The sequence below is a fragment of the Biomphalaria glabrata genome, chromosome 1, assembly GCF_947242115.1.
Source record: "Biomphalaria glabrata chromosome 1, xgBioGlab47.1, whole genome shotgun sequence".
Lineage (NCBI taxonomy): Eukaryota > Metazoa > Mollusca > Gastropoda > Planorbidae > Biomphalaria > Biomphalaria glabrata.
This window is the reverse complement of record NC_074711.1, coordinates 20757025-20781961: the sequence shown is the minus strand read 5'-3', so window position 1 is coordinate 20781961 and position 24937 is coordinate 20757025. Positions and strand designations below refer to the sequence as shown.

The 24937-nt window shown below is 36.6% G+C and overlaps 1 protein-coding gene across 9 annotated transcripts in view; it reads right to left on the bottom strand.

Annotated features, from left to right (window-relative positions):
* The window catches only part of LOC106067274 (alpha-1,6-mannosyl-glycoprotein 2-beta-N-acetylglucosaminyltransferase-like), a 62255-nt gene that overhangs the window by 23414 nt on the left and 13904 nt on the right, over nt 1–24937 (bottom strand). The window contains exon 1 of one of the 9 annotated variants that reach the window (XM_056027519.1): nt 3539–4001. The exons of 3 other annotated variants lie outside the window; for them this stretch is intronic. The gene's annotated coding sequence lies outside the window, so the exon portion shown is untranslated. Of the gene's footprint in view, nt 1–2315; nt 2738–3538; nt 4002–24937 lie in introns of those variants that run through there. 5 more of the 9 variants (XM_056027526.1, XM_056027495.1, XM_056027509.1 and 2 more) reach the window with 5 other exon arrangements.

Sequence of the window (24937 nt, the reverse complement as noted above, 5' to 3'; positions counted from 1 at the left end):
GGGTATAGCATAATGAAGTTTTTTTTTATCACGCGTAGGATTAGCGTTTGGGGAGCAATGGAAGCTCCCCCAGTGGAGTCCAGGGCAAAGCCCCAACACCAAAAGCGTTCTTGCATTCTTCACTGCAAAAACGCATTCTCCTAATACTCCACATATTTAGATTAAGACTTTGAGGATTGCGGCCGAAAAAAATATTTTTAAAAAAAGCTCATCTCAATAGTTACTCTTATAATGAAAAATTTCGTATGAATTCTAAATTTTCCAAAACAAAGTCTTTCTTAGAATAACTAAGATAAATTTTTGTGTGGCATTACGTCTGGAGAGACAATCTTTTCCCTTTGTAACTTCTTGTGTGAGTAAGGAGGCCAATCCTTGATACACAGCTGCAGTCAGAAGGTTGGGCATATGTAATTACCAGGCGCCGTTGCATTTTCACCATTCTTTCTGCTTCTGTTGTGTATGGCATCTGCAATCCTATACCCTTCCTTTATGCTCTCTCTTCATGTGGATCTATCCAGCGCTACTTTTTCCCAGCGTCTAGTGTCGATTTGACATCTGTATACCATAAAAGTGGGCGACCAGCAGCTCTCTTGCCCTTCTATTAGATCACCATACAAAATGTCTAGTGGAAGTCGACCTACTGGCATTTTAGGAACGTGGCCAAGCCAGCCAAGGCGTCTGCTGCTGATAACAGAGCGGATGTCCTGACACCCTGCTCTTCGTATTACTTCCTCATTGGTTGTTATCTTGCCACCTTATTTTAAAGATCCGCCTTAGGCATCGGAGGTGGAAGACATTCAGCTTTTTTTCTGCTATGAGTAGGTTAACCATGTTTCACTACCATATAGCAAAGTGGTCAACACACAGGTCCGGTAGACTAAGCAATATGTTGTCCCACACTCTTTTCTGCAACCGTGACATGGTGCCCATTGCTTTGGCTATCCTGTTGTTAATGTCTTTATCCAGTAGAGTATTGTTGGATATGATGGAGCCAAGATAGCAAAAGTGAAAAAGTGATAAATTCGTGTGCAATTACATAAACTCTGTCGCCATATTTGACTGTTCTTTTTTAAAACGTCATGTTTTCGTGTGGAAAGGGTAGAGTGAACCATTAATCCTTGCTTCATTTTATAATTTCTGCTAATTATTGCATTTGGCATTAAAGAATAGGGAGTGGGGCGACTCGATATAAGAATTTAATTTATAGCATATATAAATTATATTAGTGACATTTTTTAAAATTTTGTAATTTCTTAACAAAATACAAAAAGAAAAAAGTATTCGTATGTCCGATGGGCGGAAGGCGATTGCACGTATCGCCCCTACCACCTGGAACAACTCTTTTTCATTTTATATTTACTAATGATAAAATTTTAGATCAGAGTCTGTGTGCGACATAATATACAAATGGGTTAAAGCATCAATATGTACCTTATATTATATAGATATTCAACTAATTTTGTTCACAAACTATGATTTCTCCATAAAAATAGGACCGCCCCCCCCCCCCCCCCACTCAGAGGGCTAGAGTGTGGAGGGCAGTAGAAGAAATTGCCACCCCTCCCCCAATCGGCCAACAGGGAAACGACATAATATAAATATTGGTTAAATATCAATAGCAAGTTTTAATTATATAGATATTTTATTGATTCTGTTACAAGCTGTAATTTCTACAAAAACAATTGGACTGCCCCCCCCCCACTCAAAAGTATATGGGGGGGGGGGGGGGGGGAGGATTGATGCCATTGTCACCTCCCCAAATCGGCCAACATGCTGGGGGGGGGGGGGCGAAATAATCTAAAAATAGGTTGAAATATAAATAATTAGTATATATTATTAACTTGACTAATAAATTTGTATACAAATTGTGTAATTTCTTTACTAAAATTCGTCCTCCCCCCCCTCTTTTTTGGGGAGGGGGGGGGGGGTCGGCCAAGTGAGCGCGGGGCGATCGCCCCTACCTCCCTCCACTATAGGCACTGGTATTTATTACACTATAAAGCAATGTATTGCTAACAATGTGTAAAAGCTTACTTAGGAAAAAACTCTAGATATATTATTGGCCCAATGAAAATAGAATTAGTCTACAACAATTGGCTTGGTCTATCTGCCTAGTTATTTGGACATTTAAATAGAAATGTGTCTATAATGGAGAGTTCTTTTCCTTCAACCCTCTCAAACACTCTTCCATTAACTCTGGACTGAAATGGTACATCTTACAAGTCTATCCATAATTCACACACACACACACAGGCACTACAAGAGCTGATGGTCATTGAGAAACAGTTCCTAGTTGAATAGAGAAAAAAACCAACATAATCAATATCCAACACACCAGCAGTCCAACATCCAGTGCAACATGTAATCCACTCTTCACAACTATAAAAAAAAAACTACTTGCTGGTTCAACAAGAACATAGAAAAGTTTTCAGACCCACCAAGTTCCAGACTGTACCAACACCAACTTGTTTTATATCACCAACCCCCTTTCATTCCACATCACATTTCAGTTTTCTACACTTACAATACTCATATTATAAGAGAACTGTGTCATGCTCTAATTCACTAGATCCTAGCTTCCTTCTGTGTCACCACAACTCTCCTGCCCAATCATATGTACTAACATGTTTATGTCTGATATATAAAATGTTCTACAATCATTTCTTTAGTTCTAATCTCCAAGTGACAAAACCAGACCACTGAAGCACAACAAGGAAGTCAGGAAAAAAGCCATGGCTCATTGTTGAATCAAATCCAAGTAGGCTAGATGTAGCTTTTATAGGAAAGCATGATAAAGGAAAAACAAAAATGGAAACATTACGATATGTGTGGCTAAAATGAATACAATTCATAAAAAACATATTTGTATTTTTTTTTCAAGTGATAAGAAAGTAGATCTAGCAAACATGAAAATCATAAAAATACTTTAAAAACAAAAAAAAAGCTTCTAAGAAATGTAATTGTATCAATCAGTTTGGATCAGTCATGTCATTACATTTAATTGGCCACGATGGCCTGGATCCAACAATGGTAATGTCACGTTGACATGCCATGGTTTAATTAGAGGGACGGGTCATCGGCCCAGACATCATTATGTAGGAAATCACTGTCATTGAGGGTCTCAGGATTTTGTTATTATGTAATTAAGATGCATGTGTTGCTTATCATATATCAGAAACATCTGCCTAACATTAAAAAAAAGAGTGAGAGAGAGAGAGAGAGAGAGAGAGAGAGAGGGACAAAGTGATTATCTTCGCCTTAATAAATCATGCTGTCATTTCATACCTAAGATAAAACTAAAGAGATTGTATTGAAGTCAAAGTCAAGCACTGGTCCAGGACTCTAACAGTCATTTCATACCTAAGATAACATAAAACTAAAGAGATTGTATTGAAGTCAAAGTCAAGCACTGGTCCAGGACTCTAACAGTCATTTCATACCTAAGATAACATAAAACTAAAGAGATTGTATTGAAGTCAATGTCAAGCACTGGTCCAGGACTCTAACAGTCGGTCATCCAAAAAGTAGCTCTTCAAACCTTTCCAAATACTAGAACAACGTCCGTGAGTTCTGTGCAATCCAGTGGATACCAGTTGGGTAGAGGTTGCAAGCATTGCTTGAGACTGATTTCTATGGAGGCCGATTGTCGCCTAATGCGCCGAACGGCGAGGTAGGATCTAAGTCTGTGAAGATCAAGTCAAAAGAACAGAAAGATACTCTCGCTACTAAACGCGCTATGTAATCTTTTAATACCGTTTCGATTCTCTATGCTGGGCATGTCGGCGTACACTATTCTAATCAAGAGAAGAAATTCAAACCAATAACGGACGTGGTTCTGACCATGTGCTGGAAACAATGCACCTAATGCTGCAACACGATCAAAATGGCATTAACAATGAACAGCGTCTGTTAATCACCGTGATCATGACCAGAATATATCTATCCAATTATCTAATTTATTCACTCGTTATCCACTATATACAACTATTCAAACTATCCAAACAAGCTATCCAAAGCTTAAATAAAACTGATCCATTGATACAGAAGAATGGTATTCTGTTTTTAATTTCAGGTCAATAGTAAGTTGGGTTTTTTTCATGACTATACTTTAAAAAAAAACAAAAAAACTTGAATGAACAAGAAAATATTTCAAAATAAATTAGACATACTTAAGTTAAATTGAATACATTTACTTGTAGTTTAACCTTTTTTTTCTTCTATCAACTCACGAAATGGCAGAGCCTCTATTATTTTCGTGTGGTTTGTCTGTCCGTACGTACGTCCCGTTTAGATCTAAAAAAACTAGAAAGACTATTGAAATAGAACTCATGCAAAGCTCTGCTGCAACGGCTACATATTTGTTTGTTTTTTAAAGCAAATCGGTGAATTTTCAAAATTTAATATATAAGCCGATTTTATAATTAATTTTATTAGCTTGCAAATTTTACATAGGTTCAAGAGACTGTGTGGAACCTGGACAAAGAATTCAAAAACGGCTCTAACGATTTAATCTTTGAGGAAACAAAATACAAGCTTATTGGCTACACAGTGAAATTCTGGTTTGACTGTTATAATTTTTCAAAATATAATCATCTTAGAATTAAATAAGTCTATTTTGAACAGACTTTCAGTAGTTATTCTCACACTCGACTCAAATGTTTCTTTGTATTCACTAGAGAGTTGACTAAAGAAATAGACGTCCAGAAACATTTCGAGGAAGCGTCTTGTGTAGAAATCGTTAGCTGGACTGATCGATTCCTCGGAAGCCGATATTATGTGATAAAAGTATTACGGGCATCATTCTACTTTACAATGTAAGGAGAACATCAGCTGAGGCGGTTTAGCGTGGGCAAACTGTACTCACCAACCAACATGTCCGGCGACAAGCGAAGTGGCATGCCTAACGTACCTCGCCGATATCAAAACTAAGTCAACACGTCACAAGCACGCACATACTTGTTTCTATGGCCTATTGTGGCTATTGTTGTCTCAAAACAAAGGACACTAATAGCTAATCGGTTTGTCTAGCCAAATAGCACGGTTCAGTGACAATGCTATGTAACACATAGACTCAGGTCTCTACTTGTCAGTATGGTCCATGGGTCTACCACATACAAGCGAACCAGATAGGTGCCCCAGTTTTTGGACCGGGAAAATGTATCTATTCCCTATTCCACATCGTCTCCAATTCCTTGAAATGCCGAACTAACAATATTTTTTTAAGGTTCAATATAACATAAATTGTAACATGCAAATTGTAAGCGTCTTCGTCAGTATATTACCAATAGGACACGTTTTATTTTAGTCACAAGCAATGAGTTTGACTGTGGCACAATTGTGTAATCACTTCGAAACGATACACATATTTACTGATTTTTAAGAAACAACTTGACACTTTATAAAAGTCCAAATTTAAAATCTTTTGGATGTCTAAAAATAAAAATGCAGCAAAAGCATCTTATTGCTGAAACATCTTTTCTTTCTTTTAGTTTCATACATAGAACTCAAGACTATTACTCAGCGTTTCTCAAACAAGTAGTTTTAAAGAGTAATTTTTAACTTTAATTTTTCTCACGTCAGAATGCTCGAATGCCTATCTCAGTGTTTTGTATGTGAACAAAAGGTTTTGTTGATCCTACGACAAAATGAAACTCATTGCAAAAGTTGATGCGCTAGCTGTGCCTCGATATTTTGAACACTTTAATATCGGTCCGTTATTTGACCTGCATTTTTGTTTCACTAGGAGAAATAGAACGACGTAGATTGTATTTCTGAAGTTCAGTATGCAGAAAAACTCTTCGCGCCGAGGCTCCTCCAACCCCCCCCCCCCCCAAGCTGGTTTAAAAGGGATGGAGGAGGGTACAAACATCACAAGTAGAAATTTGAAAAACATTACTGATACCCAGAAAAATATTTGTACAAGTCGGCAAGTGTTCCGCTAAAGTTTCCGTTGCAGTTAACGAAAGCTTGCTGAATTGTCGTGTGGTATGCACTCATCGTCTTGATGGTTCCGGGCTTGAACCCTGTCCGCCGCCATCCCCCCATCAGGAGGGGGGGGGGTAGGAGTTTAGTGACTGATTTTTTGCTTTGATTTTGTTTATTTTAGGTGAGATTTTAATATTAAACCATCGCTTGCCCCAGCACAGCCAAGGGGGTTTTGCAGTTAAATTTCCCTCTTCTTTAAAACAAAACAAAACAAAAAATACAAACGACAATCCCCAAATTCCAAGAGCACAGCTAAGGATGAAATTTACGATAAAACCCCTTCTTCAGTATAAAAAAAGCAATTACACACTCAAAATTCTATGAGCGTAGCCAAGGGGTTTTGAGTTTAACCCCCTCCCCCCCTTCAGCGGGGTTTGAAGCTAAAAAATACCTCTTCAATATAAAAAAAAGCAAATTACACACTCTAAAATCTATGAGCGTAGCTCAAGGGGGTTTTGAGTTTAAACCCCCCTTCAGAGGGGTTTGATGCTAAAATATACCCCTTCAATATAAAAAAAAAAGCAAATTACACACTAAAATTCTTTGAGAGTAGCCAAGCCAATGTTGTTGTTTTTTAATTTAAAAACCCCTCCTGATGGTTTTGAGTTTAAAATCCCACTACAGAGAGTCTTGAGGTTAAAAACCTCTCTTTTCAATAGTATTCTAAAGCAAACTACAGTCACCAAATTCTATGAGCGTAGCTAAATGGGGTTTTGAATTTTAAAAAACAAAACAACTCCAGGGATTATTTTACTTTAAAACCCGCCAACAGACGATTTTGATGATAAAACTTCCGTTTTTCGATATAAAATGTAAAGCAAACTACAGTCACCTAATTCCAAAAGCGTCGTCAAGAGAGGTTACACATTTCTACTAGTGGCTGGGCTTCATTAATAAAGTGCAGTGAATAGTCTAGTCATCTGCCGAAATTGAAAAACACTAAATGTGGGACACTAAATTTTAGGAGTCAGTTACAGAGATCGGGTCTCAATCAAGGAAATCCTATGCCGAACTGGGAGTCGACCCCTTAGTAAGGTTGTGACAGAGCGTCGCGAGGTTTGCGGGTCATGTTCTTTGACAAAATGAATTACGCATAATAAGAGTTGCAATGACATCCTAGTACAACTTGGCGCCACACTTTCAAGGAGGTCCTCAGAGCAGGTGGCAAGAGGCTTCAGACAATGCTAGTGACAGATTTTTGTGGAAACAGCTTGCCGCCCAATGCGCCGAACAGCACGGGAGGATCTAAGTCAGTAAGAACAACACATTAGGTTTTTGAAATAAAACTTTTTAATAGCAGGATTATGCACTGTCGATGCCTCAGAATATGCATTTTGTTGGCTTTCAATACCCGAAATAGCGCTTGGCGGCGGGGCTCCCAGAGCTCCTTCAGAACCCCTTGCTGGCATTGGCGGGGAGTCTACAATTATTCAACTAACTCCAGGATGAACTTTGAAGGGTCAGAATGTAATAAGATTTATCAAATGATGTGTAACACGTCCACTGTGAAATAAGTCATTACAGGGTACCTATCATACAGTCATGACATTATCAGTACTCCCATGCAAAAAAAGTTACAATTTCATTTAGTAAACAAAAGTATCCATGCGAGTGTGTCTTTGAGCACGGGAGTGTACAACAAAACCTTATATAACCAAACAAACTAACAATAGGCAGAACAAGGGGTTCGGATTGGTCTCTGGATAAAAGATTCTATGCATGGCAAAGGGGAAAGATAAAGGTCATGAAAATAGTCAATGAGGCATTTGGGACGCCACGCTTTACCAGGCTACACAGTATCACGCTCAAATCCTTTACAAAATAAATAACTTGATAAATATTGCATCATACTGTCCCATAAATATGAAACAATCTTTTAAGGTAACTAAGTTAACACATAAATAATACTTTAAAAAAAAAGTTGGTAACGGTTCAACCTCTTCCCAATACGGCTCTCTCTCAAATTTCATCTCAGATACTTTACGTAACGTACATTAGCAGTACTATATTTTTAGCGGCCCCCGAAAGGGGAAAAGACGCTATTAGTTTTGTGCGAAATGTCTGTCCGTCCTTCCCGTTTAGATCTCGTAAACTAGAAAAGATATTGAAAATCCGACATCACAATATTTTAGACCATTCAAAGTTCTGATGCAACGGCTACTTTTTTTTTTTCTGAAAGCGAAAAATCTAATTTTTTAAATCAGTTATGCAAGCAGTTTTTTAAAGAGAAAAAGCTAATTAGTATGCATTATAAGTTAGACCTAATTTAAAACGAATAGTAATATTGTAAACTTCATTTTTATGAACTTTTTTTTTTATTGCGGATTTTATTTTATTTTTTTTAAGATATAGCCTTTTCAATTCATCAATTATAAGACATCAGTTAGGCCAGGGGAGGCGCGGTGGCTGAGCGGTAAAGCGCTTGGCTTCCAAACCAGGGGTCCCGGGTTCGAATCCTGGTGAAGACTGGGATTTTCAACTTTGGAATCTTTGGGCGCCTCTGAGTCCACTTAGCTCTAATGGGTAGCTGACATTAGTTGGGGAAAAGTAAAGGCGGTTGGTCGTTGTGCTGGCTACATGACACTTTACATTCACTTTCACCTATCCTTTGATCTGCAGGACCGTTGGGGCACTACACAAGATCTATTAACCTTCCTTCTCCATTCTTATCTCTCATTTGTCTTTGATATAATTTCATTCGGATGTTCTTTCTGAAAATATTGAAGCCTGCTTGGGTGGACCACTTCGGGGGCCGATTTTGAGTTTGTGTTTCCACACAAACTGTCTTTTGTCGAAGCAGGACGTTTTGGCGCCGTCGTTTTGGCGCGAAGGTCGTTTTGGCGACGGGACTTTTTGGCGCTAAATACATTATGTACGTTTATTGTATTATTTCTTTTAAAAGAATTATTCATATCTATGTTTTGCATGAGTGTTTGTGTTAAGACATATTTTTCACGTACTAAATGTAAATGTGTGTTTGTTTTTCACATCATTTTCTTTAATAAACATTTTGGCTTGTGTATGTGTGTTTATTAAGTGGCACACTTTTATTTTCAAAAAAGTCACATGTAATGACCACTCCCAAGGAGATGATCGCCAGACGCATGACGCCAACGACCAGTGCTCGGTGCTGGTCTTGTCTTCATTTGTTTAACTCTACCTGCGTCAATGCGAGATGTGTCACCCAAATCACCCCTACCCAATTTCTCAAAATATATCTTTTCAAAGTATCTTAGTGTCGTGAAATTGTTTCTATCTATTGTCGCCCATAGTGTTTGTTTATATTTGTGGATTCACGTTAGAGTTTGTACTGACCACATTCCGTATCTTGATCTTTACTATGTGTGGAGTTATTGTCGTCATTCAGCGTAATAGAGCTTTAGATGTTAACATGGTTTTTGTTATATTAAAGTGTGACAATTAGCTAGTTCGTATATTACACTAATGTCAAATAAAAAAAAATATTTTTAAAGAAATCCAAAAATATCATCCAGTGCGATTAGCAGAACTCACATATAGCATGTCATTACCATTCAGGAATCTGACTTACTATAGGCCTATATTCATGAAATAAGCAAAACCTTTATAATTAAAAAAAAACAACAATTCGCTGAACGGTATTAGAATTCATACTATACATAAAATATTATGGTAGAGTTAAATAAACATTGTTATAAAAGCTACGTGCTTATTAGATAATCGCCAAATGATATCTCGCGCCAAAACGGTTCGCGCCAAAACGGCGTCGCCAAAACGGCTCGCGCCAAAACGTCCCGTCGCCAAAACGGCGGGGCCAAAACGGCGGCGCCAAAACGTCACGTACCGGTCTTTTGTAACCTTGTTTAATTTTATTTCTAATTTAGAACAAAGGAAGTATAGATAGAGTTGTCGGCACTGAATCACTGTAGTTATTTAATACTAGTAACTCATTATTTCTTCCAAAAGTGAATTGGAACATTTACATGAACTGTTTATCTCCTTAAAATCAATTGTTTGAGTCATTTCTAATTTCGTTTTCTTTTTCAGAATACGGAGACAACAATCCAGAGCCCATACACACATGACCAAGAATGCAAGTTCAAAGTTAGCTTAGTATAATGATGCTTAAATTTATGCGAAGTCTGCATGCATCAATCTAAGCTGGAAATAAAGTTTCTCTTAAAGATACCGGGTTGGGGGGGGGGGCGAAAACTATAAACTAACGTCTTTTTCTCTCTTCGTACGTAATTAGTTACAAAACTATTTACTAAACTAGCGTTTTCTTTATCAAGTAGAGTGCATACCTTACAAGGAGACTGGCTGCGGCAAAGGTTGGCCTGGGATACACAAAATAATCTGTTTACAGACAATGTACAACCTAACAAAGTTTGTGTCTGCACAGATTGGATCATCCACCTGGTCTGTGATAACAAAGATTTGAATTGCTGCTAGTCTGGACAATCGAAGATCCAAAAATATTGAACGGTTGAGGGGGGGGGGGGGGGGGATAGACGATATTGAAAACTTGAACCAGCTTTACCCAAAAGTATAAATTGACGATCAAACAAATAAAAAGAGAAACCTATATTTCAATTCAGAAGGGGGGTAATCAGACTAGAAATTAAAATATATAACTTTTGAATATACAGCTATGCTATTATTATGATTACTATTAATTAATCATTTCGAAACGTTTCTTCAATAAGGTTGACATCCTTGTTAGTTAGTTGTAGAAATAAGTTATTCAAAAGAACATTAGGGAATACATGAACTAAAATGTTGAAAATGTTTAGGGAGATTTATCTACTATAGTCTGTCAAACAGAAAGCGGTATTGCCATCTCATTTCATCGTCATGGTCGTCGCACACACACACACACAAACATCCTAACCTAACAGTAAACCTGTATTGCTTGATAGCGGCGCCTCGAGTTTGTGTGAGAACATAATCTCCTTTGTTTTCTTTCTTTTTTTAAACAAATGTGTTCTATTATGCTTTTTGTTAACATTTAATGCAATTGCGCTCGTCCACAAATTACTCTATAATCCCTAAACAAATTGTCTTCATTTAGTGGTTCTCAATCTGTACGTCGCTACACCTTTTGGGGTTGATCTACATTTCACAAGGGTCGCATAGAAGCATAAGAAATCAAATGTTTGATGGTCGTAAGAACCGAATAGATCAAGAGTGTGTCTTTAACCGACGACATTCCCCTCTCCAGCATCGCGGCAACCCCTTCACAAACAATCCTGTTTCAAATACAGATGACTGGGTTGTAGCCCAGACGTACTTATGAGACCCGGCCAAAGGTGTGGAGCACTTCATGTATAGAGAGCAATCAGAACGAGTGTACAGGACAATCACTGTGTTCAATGCAGCAGTAATACACAACTTGAACATAATCTAGATGCTGATGGTCTTTGATTCAGCTGTGGTTGGTATCAACAAAGACGGCCTTTGATACAAACAGGTGTGTCTAAAACTAAACAAGACATGGAATGAGACATAATGGAAAACGTGAATAAACTGTATTCATGTGATAAGGACATTGGAGGGGCTGGCCACGGACTTATTAAAGAGACTTTTTAACAGGGGCGTCCCGAGAACGGCATCTGATGTTATTACTTGATGATTTTATAAATAAATAAATAAAAAGAAATAAACCTGAAAGCATTTAACACAAACTTGTGACTAAAGATTGTTACAAATTTTTAAGCTGTATAGTCCAGGATAAGTAATGCGCATCACATATCTGAACAGAACAGCATATATAGTCAATGTAGCAATGTGAGAGCAACAATTGTGTACAAAACTTGACAGTAAGGTAAATACTTTACATCTGAGGTGTTCGTTAAATGTTCAAGTCTTATGAATTGAAATGTTCACAACACTGAACTGTGCTTGTTAGTCTCGCTATTGGTGCATTATCAAACACTGTGTTAACAAAGAATTTCCTATGTACTAGTATTAGTCTTATTATGTCTTATGCAGCATTCATTTATTTATTTTTTACAAAGTTTATCTGTTTGTTACAAATTGTGTACCAGTTATTTCTTCCACAAACTTTTTCGGATCAAATTGACACTTAAAACAATTATTTGTTGTACGTAGCAAAACACGAATCAGTCAAAAAAAAATTAATTAGTTAATTATTGGTAATTAATTTTTGTTGGTATCCAAAAGGGAAATAAATGCTACTTATTGAGATGAGGCGGCTTATGTGGATTTATTGTTTTTTGTACACGGTTTTTCTACCACTTCCCATTATCGGATTAGTGGCGTAGCAAGATACCGTGGGCTGAGTTCAAGAATATATTGGATTCCCCCCCCCCTCTTCTTTTCCAATAAGACGAGTTTAGTGTGTGATTGTACAATTGAGTAATCTGAAATGTGTCGGTACGTTTACCAAAAGACGTTACAATACAAGTCTTAAAAGTCGATGTTCGTACAACCTCCAGGATTAAACGACCTAAAGATGTTTCGAATAAACAGACAAATGTTCTAATGAGTTATTTTTCTCATTATACACATTTAGGCCTACAATACGAAAACACTTCTATGTGTAAAACTGTTAAACATTGATGAGAACTATTAACTATTAACTATTTCTATGTCCATTATTTAACAGTAAGTGGATCTAGCATTTATTAACAATTTTCGGGCCAAAAAAGTAGCAAAGTCAGAAACCAGTGCATCTATTTGAAAACGTTTTGCCGAAAGAACACAAAGTGAAGCCAACCTTAGCTGTAACATAGAAATTCTTAAATCATTTTTGATCAGTCGAAACTTCGAGAATGACCGCTTATCTGAGCAATGTGTGACAGAGTAAAAAAAAATAGCATGCATGCTGTGACTGTTTGGAAAACTTGATGATATCATGGCGTCTATGATTTAAAAAAAAAAAGACAAATCTCGTATTAAAAACAGACTTGAACGATCCCTATGCATCAGAATATATTTCTTTTGCTTGCTAAATATTTGTTTCAGGACTATAATATGTATATATAATATGTATTGTGGATTTACTCCTTAACTTGTAGAAGTACAAACTCATTCGTCTTTTTTTCCCTGGTATCTGATACCCAACATTTTTCTGTAACGTTTACTCCCAAAGAAATGGATTCTTCTTTCAGCCTCAGCGGTCAGTGTCCAACGTTCACAATCATATAGAAGTAGAGAGACCACTATCGACGAATACAACTTTAATTTGACTTGGAAGCTGATGTTACTCTTCCAGATTTTCCACAGTTTGCTCATGGCAGTGAATGTCAAGCTTAGGCGGGTTTTTATCTCTTTTATTGATCCTTCATCTCTTGTTATGTTTGCCCCTAGGTATTTCAAATAGTCAACTTCCTCTAATGTTTGGCCATTCAACTGTATGCAACATCTCGTACTATCTCAACCACAAACTAGTATTGGGCTTTTTTCTGCACTAATTTCCATGCCAACTGCTCCAGCTGTAGCATCCAGTTATGAAGTAAAGTCTTGTACATCGTCTGAATTTTCTCTAATGAGGTCTATATCATCTACAAACCTGAGATAGGAAATAAGCTGCCAATTTATGGTCAAGCTAGGAGTAAATCCTTCTAGAGTTTCCATCATAATATGCTCCAGAAATAAGTTCAAAAGAGCTGGAGAGAGAATGCATCCTTACCGCCCTCCTATGGATGTCCTAAAACTTTCTACAATTTGGTTGTTCAGAAGTACTGAGCTATTTTGCATTTTGATATAGGGCTTTGATAACATGTATAATGTACAATTCAATAACGAACTAATTTTTTTTTTTAATTTTATGATATGCTTAAGCTGTCCTTAATACAAATATTAGATACTATGCACATTGATTATTTCAATGTTGATTCCTAAGTAAATGTTGTTTGATCTAAAATATGATTCTTGAGACTATTAATAACCTTTATAAAATGTTTAAAACTCAATTTAAATGTTCAGAAAGTCTTTGTTTTTATTAATACATTCAAATCGTGAAATAGTATGTACACAATGACCCTGTATTTACCCACGACAGAAGCCTAGCTCTAAATCTTATTTGTACAAAGTTTTATTAACATTGGTCGAAAACAGGACGAATTCAATGACTATATTAGCTAAATACATAGCGTAATCAACAATTATGTTATTAGTGGAACACATTTGCTGGTCTATTAAATATTGAGCACAATAAATACTTTTTGAGAATACAAATTTTATACTTGTGTAATAAAAGAAATGAGCTAGGCCAGGTACGTCTATTGTTAAGTTAACTGTGTATTATAGATCTGTGTTTCAATCGCGAGTAATAGGCACTGAAGGAAGAAATGCTGAGAGACAATAAGTCAGATTACAAAGGGTTTAAACTTGTTAGCAAAAAAGCGTCACATTTCATGGTCCTTTGTTAAAAGGGAGGTAAACAGATATGTCAAAAGAGTCTAGACTTTTAGGACAAGAAGAAATCCAATTTGCGGAGCGTGAAAATGTAAAACATTTATTAATATAATGTTAATAATAATGAGAAACATAACAATGTGTCAAGGTGGTTAGGGTTATAGTCTCTCCTTCTTATTGAAACAAAAAATCCTATACTGACACACAGCAAAATTAGAATATAGTTTAATTTGAAAGAAAACACAACTGTGATGATTTGTAAATGGCAAGGATGAGAATGTAGTTTAAAAATAACATGTTTGATGCAATAGAAGTAACAATATTTGTTGAAATACAAAACTGCACTTTCGGGGAGACGAGAGAGAGAGAGTGCCCCAACACTGACACCAAGTCCAAAACAGTGCAACACGATCATGAACCATTTGACTACATGGCGGTAACTCTGTGTGTAAGGCAGAGAGAGAGAAGGTAGAGTATGTCCCATCACCTGTACCAAATGTCAGAGAACATGAAACTTTCACGTGACACTTATAACAACAAACACACCCACAACACAAACAGATGACTATTTCAAGTCTAGGCTATCGGTGTACTAAGTCAAATGTCATTTCTCCCAAAGCTAGAGCTACAGCGGTTGGTGAGCTGTATAGAACGGACCCAACACACAATTTGTAGGCGTATACATTCGTCACACAAACTGCAATAAGAACAAACTAACTTTAAAGCTTGAAATCCATTTTTTATGAGAAATTAACAAAATTTCATTGCAAATATCTAAAGGCTTTTAAAATCAATATAGAAATATATAATTAGAAACTATAAATCATAAAACACACACGCTCCATTAAAAGTGGCCTTTTCTTAATCCCACAGTTGCGCTTAAGCTAACATATCAAGTTAGCATTAAATGTATTTTTAAAACAAATAAAATATTTTTAAAATATTGAAATAAAAAAAAGAACTGCACATTTACAGCCACATGTGTCAATACTGTAAGGTTTATTTCCATTTTCTCTATCACACTTTATTAATTACCACTAATTAATTAAATTGTTGGTAAATTTGTTTATTGATTCATGTTTTGTAAGAAACGAGGAATAATTGTGCAAAGTTTTAACTTGATCCGAGACTGGGAAGTGGGAGAAATAACGTGGACAAAACTTGTATCAGATAGACGGAGTGGGTTTTATCAAAATGTCCAAAAATTTCAACGACAATTTAAAATAATAACAATATTGATGAAAGACAAATTTGACAAATTAACTTGAAAAATGAAGTAAAAAAATGTTTATACAAACTTTTAAATGAAGACATTTCTGTTTAAGTCAAATACTAATAACACCAGGAATAGTTTTTTGGTGACTTTTAAGAGAGCGGAGGCGCGGTGGCTGAGCGGTAATGCGCTTGACTTCCGAACCGGGGGTCCAGGGTTCGAATCTTGGTGAAGACTAGGATTTAATTTCGGGATCTTTGGGCGCCTCTGAGTCCATCCAGCTCTAATGGGTACCTGACATTAGTTGGGGAAAAGTAAAGGCGGATGGTCGTTGTACCGGCCACATGACACCCTCGTTAACCGTGGGCCACAGAAACAGGTGACCTTTACATCATCTGCCCCATAGATAGCAAGACCTGAAAGGGAAACTTTAACTTTTTTTTTACGAGAGCTCAAGAAACAAACGCACATCCGAAAAGTAATATTTAAGCAAAATTACAAAGAGAGTTTGTGTTATCACACAAACTCAGAGGCGGCCCCCAAATGAGCTGCCCGAAGATAAGAAATATTCAAGCCAAGAAGAAAGGAATATTGTAACGTAGTGATAACAGACATAGTCCTAGATCTTTAATAAGGTAAATGAAATTCTAAAACAAGTGCTTGATATTAACAAACAATTAGCATTCCTAACCTTCATAAACGACAATTGATAATGAAACTTGTGGACCTTAATGAAAAATAGAATTCAGAAGAGTTATTTCAAACAATCGATTTGGGTTAATTTAATATTCCCTAACAAAGTAACCGAATAATATATTAATAATATATAATAATATATACTAAAATTTAGCTATATTTTTAAAATGAAAATGAAAGGTGAAAGTAGATTTTCAATAGCTTTTCTTTTTTTTTCTTTCAATCAAAACGTGTCGAGCAGACATATATCAAAAAAGTAAAATGGTGGCTTTTACCCTGACGAGGGCACTAAAAAATATAACATCTGATTATTAAAAACATTTTGAAGGACTAATGTAGTGCTTTATTGCCGCGGACTGCACGCTACTACTGCACGTAACTCGATGAATAAAAAGTCGATTTTAAAAAATGAACGTGACATTTACATACAAAGAGCATTCTTCGCCTTAACGAACAAACATACATGTTTTCTTTTCAATTTTAGTACCTCGTGTACCAGAAAAAAAAAAACACAATCTCCCTTAAATTAATGTTGTTTTAGAAGTGGTGTAATTTTACGAAAAAAATCGATTGCATAATTAATTTTTAAAACAAAACGATTTGCTTTGAGAAAACAAAAAGTAGCCATTGCACCTAAACTTTGCAAGCAACAGTGTATGGTGGGGTGAAATCTGATTTTTCATCTGTCTTCTAGTTTTCAGCTTTGGGTGTGACAGCCGGACATACAGACTACACAAAACTAATAGCGGGAGCCGCTAAAAAAAAAGCCTTTTGGGATTGTCACTGTAGACTGAGAAAGATTTGTATGGATGGTCCCATGTGTTCTAGGCATAGTCAAGGGAAATGAATGAGCTGACAACGTCGCCCTTAGAAAAATCCTAATTTTAGCAAATTAAAATAATGTGAGAACTTCTGGTCAATTTTTTTAAAGGAGATTCTAATAAAGTTCCTTATGTGTGTTAGTGTATACAGAACAATGCAGTGGTTACGTGCCTAACAGTTTAATAAAATATTTATTAATTATTTCCAATATCATAGCTGAAACTGAAGTGTCCACTAATGGATCACGTAACCCTTGACTCAACTGTCTTAAATCCTATCATTTATATTTCTATACGATGCAGTTATAATTAATGAAGGGTATTGTCGATATGGCAGAAAAGTTCATTGACTGGGCGAGTGACTGGTGGAACCTTTCCTTATTTTTTAAAGCCGATAATGTTATTGTTTCGCCACCTCCTGCCCCATCCCTTTACTACTTGGGCTTAGAGCAGAATCAATATCTTACCCAGCAACAACAGAAACATAGCAGGACCACTTGATCAAAAGAATGTTTCTCAAAGAGACCAGCCATATCAGTCTTAACGATTGATTCATATACTACTGAGATAGAAATTTTTTTTTGAGACATTTTGTGGGGGTTAATCTCAACATTTACTAAACGATAGTACTGAAACAAACAAAAAAAAAGGCAAAACGTTCTGGGATATATATATATATATATATAAACACACACAGAAGTGCAACTTGGCAAAAAGTACAGCAAAATGTTTCAGCGAAAATTCAACAAATATACGACAGTGCAATCCTAGGATTAGTGAATAACATGAATATATTGTATACGTGTTTATGTGTATATGTGAGTGTGCTTATTACGTTGCAGAGACACATTCTTGTATGTAAACTGTATTAAAATTCTGAATGCTACACAACAATGTAATAAATTGTTGCTAACATTTATCGCAGAATAAAAGAATCTCAAACGTTTAGGCATTGAGTACTGGAATACCTTGCAAGTAATTCAGTGTAAAAAGTTAGTTTGTGTATATCAACAAAATAAAAAAAAAAGATTTTTAAAAGAAAACCTGAAACAAGAACTCAGCTTAACTCTGAGCTGCCACCACTCCGTCCTCCGTGAAACAGAGACATGTGAAGCACGGCTAAAGAATAACTTATTTGAATAAAGTACAGGTATATATATTCAGGTGACAACAGTGCATGCCTTACCAGAGTACTTTCGGACACTACTGGGCCATAGAGATTTAAACAAGGACCTCAAGTCATGGGAGGAAATGGATAGCCGGCCAGATGTAGTGACATCTTGACAATGTAGTGACATCTTGACAATGAACAATTGACATCAAAACTATTGGATGTGGCTTAGTGAAACCATGCGCCTTCTAACTGATACGCGTAAATCTAATGTGTGTTTGTTGAGTCTAGTGGCAGCGAAAGTAGGACTCCTCTTGTTTATAAATAAATAAAAACAAGAAACAAAAGGTATCTCACATAAGAAACATCACCAATTGGTTTCACAGAGATCAAATGTTAAGTTTTAGAGCACAGTAACTTATAAAGCTACTAAAGAGGATGAAAGTAAGTCTTACATCCAGAACGTGTCAATTACTAATACTAAAAAAAATGTAAAAATCAACAAGTTCTAGATCTATTGATCTTATTCATGGTAGATAGGTGACTCACAACTTCAAATATTGAGATGTAATGTCTACAATAATTGTCGTATATTGTCATTTAAAAAAAAAAAAAAAAAAGCTTAACGTTTTGTCCGCCAACGGTCTAACGAAATTATCAACAATTTCTCTTCACAAGTAGATCTCTATCAGCCCAGCCAACTGCACCTAGCTATAACGCCGTCTAGTCATTAAACACAGACTTTTTTTTCTTCAATTCAGAGTGAGTAATTAACATTCATAAGGAGTCCTTGTGTCAGCGGGAACGTGCCGCTCATAATAATTCCACATTTTTTAAATCTTTTTTTTTTTACATAATATTAAAAATAAGATAATGCTCCACCACATTGGGTCTATCTAGTCACACACACACACACAAATCCAATGGTTGATTAAAAAAGAAAGGTGTTGACAAGATAAGTAGGCCTGCTTGTATTCCATCTAACGATTACAACTGACACTAGTTGTTGAGCATAAGCGGGATAGTAAACTGTACACAATCTCAAGAAGTATAATAGTTTATGTTTATTCCATTTTATAAACATTAAAAAAAAAAAGAGGGAGGAATGGGGATTTATATATCGGGGAGGGCAGACATGTTTGCAGGCTAAATTTCAATCTGGAGCATGATACATGTAAGTACTAGTGAAAGACTGCTGCTGCGTTCCTCTACTTTGTTCATCATAATCTGAAATTAGAGTGTGAGTCATTAACTTGGTGATCATGAATGAACTTGAGCACGGAGAACCAAGACTATTCGTCAGAGAAGGCGTCAACACTGACCTGCGGCGTCGCAACCTGTGGGCAATGAGACCAATAGTTCGCTGCCACGTTGTACAGACCTGTGATAGTTTGTCTGCAGTCACTTGATGTGTGAAAACTGAGCGGTATAAAAGTATTTTTTTTTATTAAACTTACAATTGAAACGAAGTTAGTATTAAAATTCTTTTTTAAAAAACAACATTTGAATCAGTATGCTATTCCATGAGTTAGTTTATAAATGGAAATCTATTTTATAATGATCCATTTTTCATACTTTATACATTTTCAATTGTAACCTTAGATGCATTTATTTGTACCAATGCGCGAATCTATGAATGAAGCTTGATTTATTAATGAAGAAGCCTGTGACCTTTTTAATAAGACTTATTTCCCCTGAAGTTTTTCATTGAAAAGTGTTGTAATTTTTTTTTTAAATCTGCTTGCATATATAATTTTAAAAGTTAGATGGTTCACTTTCGGAAAAGAAAAAAGTAGCCGTTGCATCAGAACTTTGAATGATCTAAAATATCATGATGTCCGATTTTCATTTTCTCTTCTAGTTTCTGAGATCTAACCGGGACGGACGGACGGACAGACAGGCCACACAAAACTAATAGCGTCTTTTCCCCTTTCGGGGGCCGCTAAAAATGAGCCCCGATACCTCGCCTTGTCTTTCTTAACTCCCATAAAGATCTTTCTAGATACACCTATCCTTGAGCCTTCCTCTGAATATTATTCTTAACATTCTCCTACTAGTTTATACAACATTCAACGCGAGCACGCTACTCTGCCTCATCGTGGCGCTCGCGTGGAAACGATTATTAGAGGAAGTGGTTAGGCTAAATGGGTAGCAACACAGGACTCCCGTGGGGATGCCCACGGGTAGACGAGAGACAACCTCATGCACGGTCGGGGTTGTAAAAAAGTCCCCACAAACCTGTCACACATCCATGCGCTGTTCCTCAAAGGGACCGTTATATGAATGGCGGGTCCCGCACAGTTAGCTTGGTACATTGAAGGAAAATGGCAGAAGATCCCGGTGTATTCTCGGACTTTGGCCGTATCTAGCCCACGCGTTGGGGGCCAAATGCATCGGTCAACAGCAATGCTTTACATAGGCATTGTCTAGGGTCTCTCCCAAACAGAACTGTGTGTTCACACAGGTTGTTTTTTTTACTGTTTGGCGTCCAAGCAGGTTTTTTTTTCAAACTTAGGTCTCGACTCGAGGTTTCGCTGGACCTCCAGATTTCGAACGTATTGTTATAACCCTGCCCTGCACACCGCCACAGTTAGTGCAGAAGGTGCGCTCTAGCTTGTGCCCAGTTCGGGACTCCACTGCTAATGAATGTTGACAGTACAGAGACTGGATTCCCGCCTCCGTGGAAACAATACTGTGTCTAACTAAGGCGGATTTGTCTGCTGTGTAATTGATCTGATATTAAAACTGTGTTATTGTTTCCTTCTTGTCGTTGAATTGCTTCCCTTCCTTACATTTTTTGTTTTCTTTTCTTAGGTACGTAAACAGTTTACGTATAATGTGAAACCAAGCGTGACAAGTACTAGCCTAATCTTATGTACAAAACATTATTATACATCGCCGACATCATTATAATAGCCCAAAGTTTATGTTTTAAAAACAAGCAAAAGAAAAAAGAATACTTTTTAAAAAACAAAGCTTATCTAAGGGAAAGAACGGCTAATTACTGCCATTTAGCGCAAGAAAAAACATGTTCAAACTTTTTATCAGATAAACAGACAGATAGCTTTGTAAAAATACACCTAAAATTGCTTGAGGATATAGATATAGAATAGATTCTAGGAAAGAAAATGTGTACAATTGCGAGTCGCAAGGTGTTTGCTCTACATCTTTACTGGTGTGATGATGCTGTTGGGAACAGGTACGTTCAAGTGAAAGGATTGAGAAAAACATGCTAGTTAGGTTGGGCCACTGGAGTGGTGGTGCTTTTTTTTTTCTTTGTTTTTTTTTTCCTCGTTATTTTTGTTTCGTCGGTTTTGTTTTTATTTTACAGGTTTCGGACACTCCTTCAGAAAAAAATTCAGAATTACAAGCCAACTCGAACCTCTACGGCAGAAGATGGCGGCAATGTACCAACTCGGGACAGTCCGAAGCACATATCACACGACCTGGAGGGTAACTCAACGGCTACACTCGATAATTCAATCATGATTAATAGCTCAGTTTACTAGCTCATTACTGCTCAGTAGGCCTCAATAGGCGTTCCACGAACTGCTGGAATAAAAAAAACTAGTAGGCCACCACGTGGATTAATCACTCTTAAAAAAAAAAAAGCAATGTGTTCCGCTAAGTACTCAGAATGTGCAAAGTGTTCCGTTAAGGAAAAAGTTTGGGAAACACTGGGTTGGAGAATGTTAACTTAAAACTAGAAGTGCAGATTACTGTGATTAACGTCTAGTGAGAACATCCCCGATGGTCTACTTTCCGAAATCGATTTTTTTCACTCGAAATTTTAAAAAGAAAAAAAAATGTTTAATAACGCATTTCCTTCCTCCTCCCACTTTTTTGTTCTTGTTGACAACACTTAAGCACGTTTGAGCTGGTACACTCACAATTTTGAGTATAGATCTTTGTGCAAAAAAAAAAAAAAAAGTTAAGTACCCCTCCCTTGCGATCTATAGGTCTACAGCATCTGCCCCATAGATCGCAAGATATTTCATGTATGAAAGTGAATGTCTATTTCCTTTTTAGCGGCCCCCGAAAGGGGAAAAGACGATATTAGTTTTGTGCGAAATGTCTGTCCGTCCGTCCCGTTTAGATCTCGTAAACTAGAAAAGATATTGAAAATCCGACATCACAATATTTTAGACCATTCAAAGTTCTGATGCAACGGCTACTTTTTTTTTCCTGAAAGCGAAAAATCTAATTTTTAAAATCAGTTATGCAAGCAGTTTTTTAAAGAGAAAAAGCTAATTAGTATGCATTATAAGTTAGACCTAATTTAAAACGAATAGTAATCTTATAAACTTCATTTTCTTAAACTTTTTTTTTTAAATGTATTGTTTTTGAGGATTCGAATGAAAGATTAAGCCTTTTCAAAACAATTACATTATGTAAAGACCAGGAGAGGCTCGGTAAAGGGTCCCGGGTTCGAATACTGGTGAAGACTAGGATTTTTAACTTCGGAATCCTTGGGCGCCTCTGAGTCTACCCAGCTCTAATGAGTACCTGACATTAATTGGGGAAAAGTAAAGGCGGTTGGTCGTTGTGCTGGCTACATGACACACTCGTTAACCGTAGGCCACAAAAACAGATGAACTTTACATCATCTGCCCTATAGACCACAAGGTCTGAAAGGGGAACTAATTAGGCCAGGTTCACATCTAACTTTGCATTCACTTGCACCTATCCTTTGATCTGCAGCACCATTGGGGCACTACACAAGATCTGTCAACCTTCTTTCTCCATTCTTATCTCTCATTTGTCTTTGATATAATTTCATTTGGATGTTCTTTCTGAAAATATTGAAGCCTGCCTGGGTGGACCACTTCGGGGGCCAATTTTAAGTTTGTGTTTCCACACAAACTGTCTTTGTAACCTTTTTTTTTTTACGTTGCGTAGTAAAACATGATCAATATTAAACGGTGTCTCACCTTAGAAATAACAGTGATTTCTTTTTTTTTTTTATTTGAAAGAGTGAAGAAAACGAGCGCATGTGTAAATAAATGATTAAAGTGTGAAAGGGGATTTTGGTAAGGGTTAGATCTACTTTTAACAAACCACACTGTGTATGGGTGGAGGAGGAGGAGGGGGGGCTCGTATATATATAATCGTTATATTACTGATTTACACAGCAAAGAGATTTCATTCTTTAAAGAGCACTCCAATAATGTGCCAAGACGAAAGGAGGAGGCTGGCCGTCCCATTGAAGGATGAAAAAAAAACAACACTTTAAAGCCATCCAAATTTCTTTTCAACACGCACCAAATAAAATCGCTAAAATTTCAATGCTGTGAGGCATTGGTTACTGCTAGTTTATGTATATTAAAACGATTTTTTTTAAATATCCTAGATGCCAGAAGATTGAAAAGACAGCTTTCATACACCTAGAGCTTTTCGGTGTATTGCAGGGGGAGAACTTGATCGTTGAACTGGATGGATGAGATCATCAAATAGGAGCTACAAAGAATCAAAGCTTTTTACACTGTCTGATTACTTTCTCGTGTCATGTCTGATCACACGCGAGACTCTCTGCTTGACGTGTTTGCAACATGTTCTAACAGTCTTTATGTCTCAGCCTACGTCTTAGTTTGTTCAAATCTGCAGTCCCGTCCACTCCTTTGATTGGAGGATAGCGAGAAGACAATGGTTCTTATCAATGTAGCAAGTGGAGCCAGGAAGCAAGTGTGAGTTAACCAAGTAACCGTTGTGATGATGATTAATGCTTCCTCTCCTCCGACTCAACATGTCACGTCGCTGTATTACCCATCATTTTCTGGGGGACAAATTACACATCGATTTAATTTACAGCTGACAGAGACAAAAAACAAACTGAACAAAGGCACGAGGATAGACATATGTCTCCGCGCCATCTGTGCGCGTGAACGATATTGACCTGTACATCATCACGTGTCCAATGATCTTTAGAAGGTTGAAAACAGCTTGAAAGACAGAAACCAGAGATGAATGAGATACGATCAGACTCGGGGCAATTTTGACAAGCATGTACGACAGCTAACGAAGGTGACCTACTCCAATAAACAACAGCAGACTACATGTGTTTCAAATTAATGTTATTACCATCAACAAATTATAGGTAATTAACTGTTTATATACTAATAACGAAATGCAGATAATTTTGTAACAGAGAGTTCTACGTACCGCGTGGGGGGAATGATAAGAAAAAAAAATGTTTCGGTTACCGTAATATTTAAAAATTGTTCATAAGTAATCCAACTGGTGGCTTACTCAATCCCCAGTTCAAAGAATGTGAATTATGTTAAAAGAAAGTAAAATGAAAAAAAAATAATAATAATAATAAGTTATGAGACACATTCAAAATATAGACGCTACATTATAACTCGATTCAACTGCAGACAATATTTTACCAACATGACATCATCTATTGATATAGATTATAGATAACTTTTCATCACTTTGGCCTACTACGTATATGTCTCTAATTAGTAAGGGAAAAGATTTCTATTTGAACGAAAAGAAAAAAACAACATTGATATCTTCAAAAGTTTTCAAATCGTTAATACGTCGTTTTGTTGTGGGTCTGTTGTTTTTTTTTTTGGAGTTATAATAATGATGCAAATACAATATTCAAAACAACGGCTGATGGTCCTTTAAAAAAATAAGATGTCTTTGTCTCACTAGCCAGCAGAGCGCGCACCTCACAAGTTGATCAAGTAGTTGACATTTGACAACCGATAGTTTGTATGAGTATGTGTGAGAAAGAACGAAATC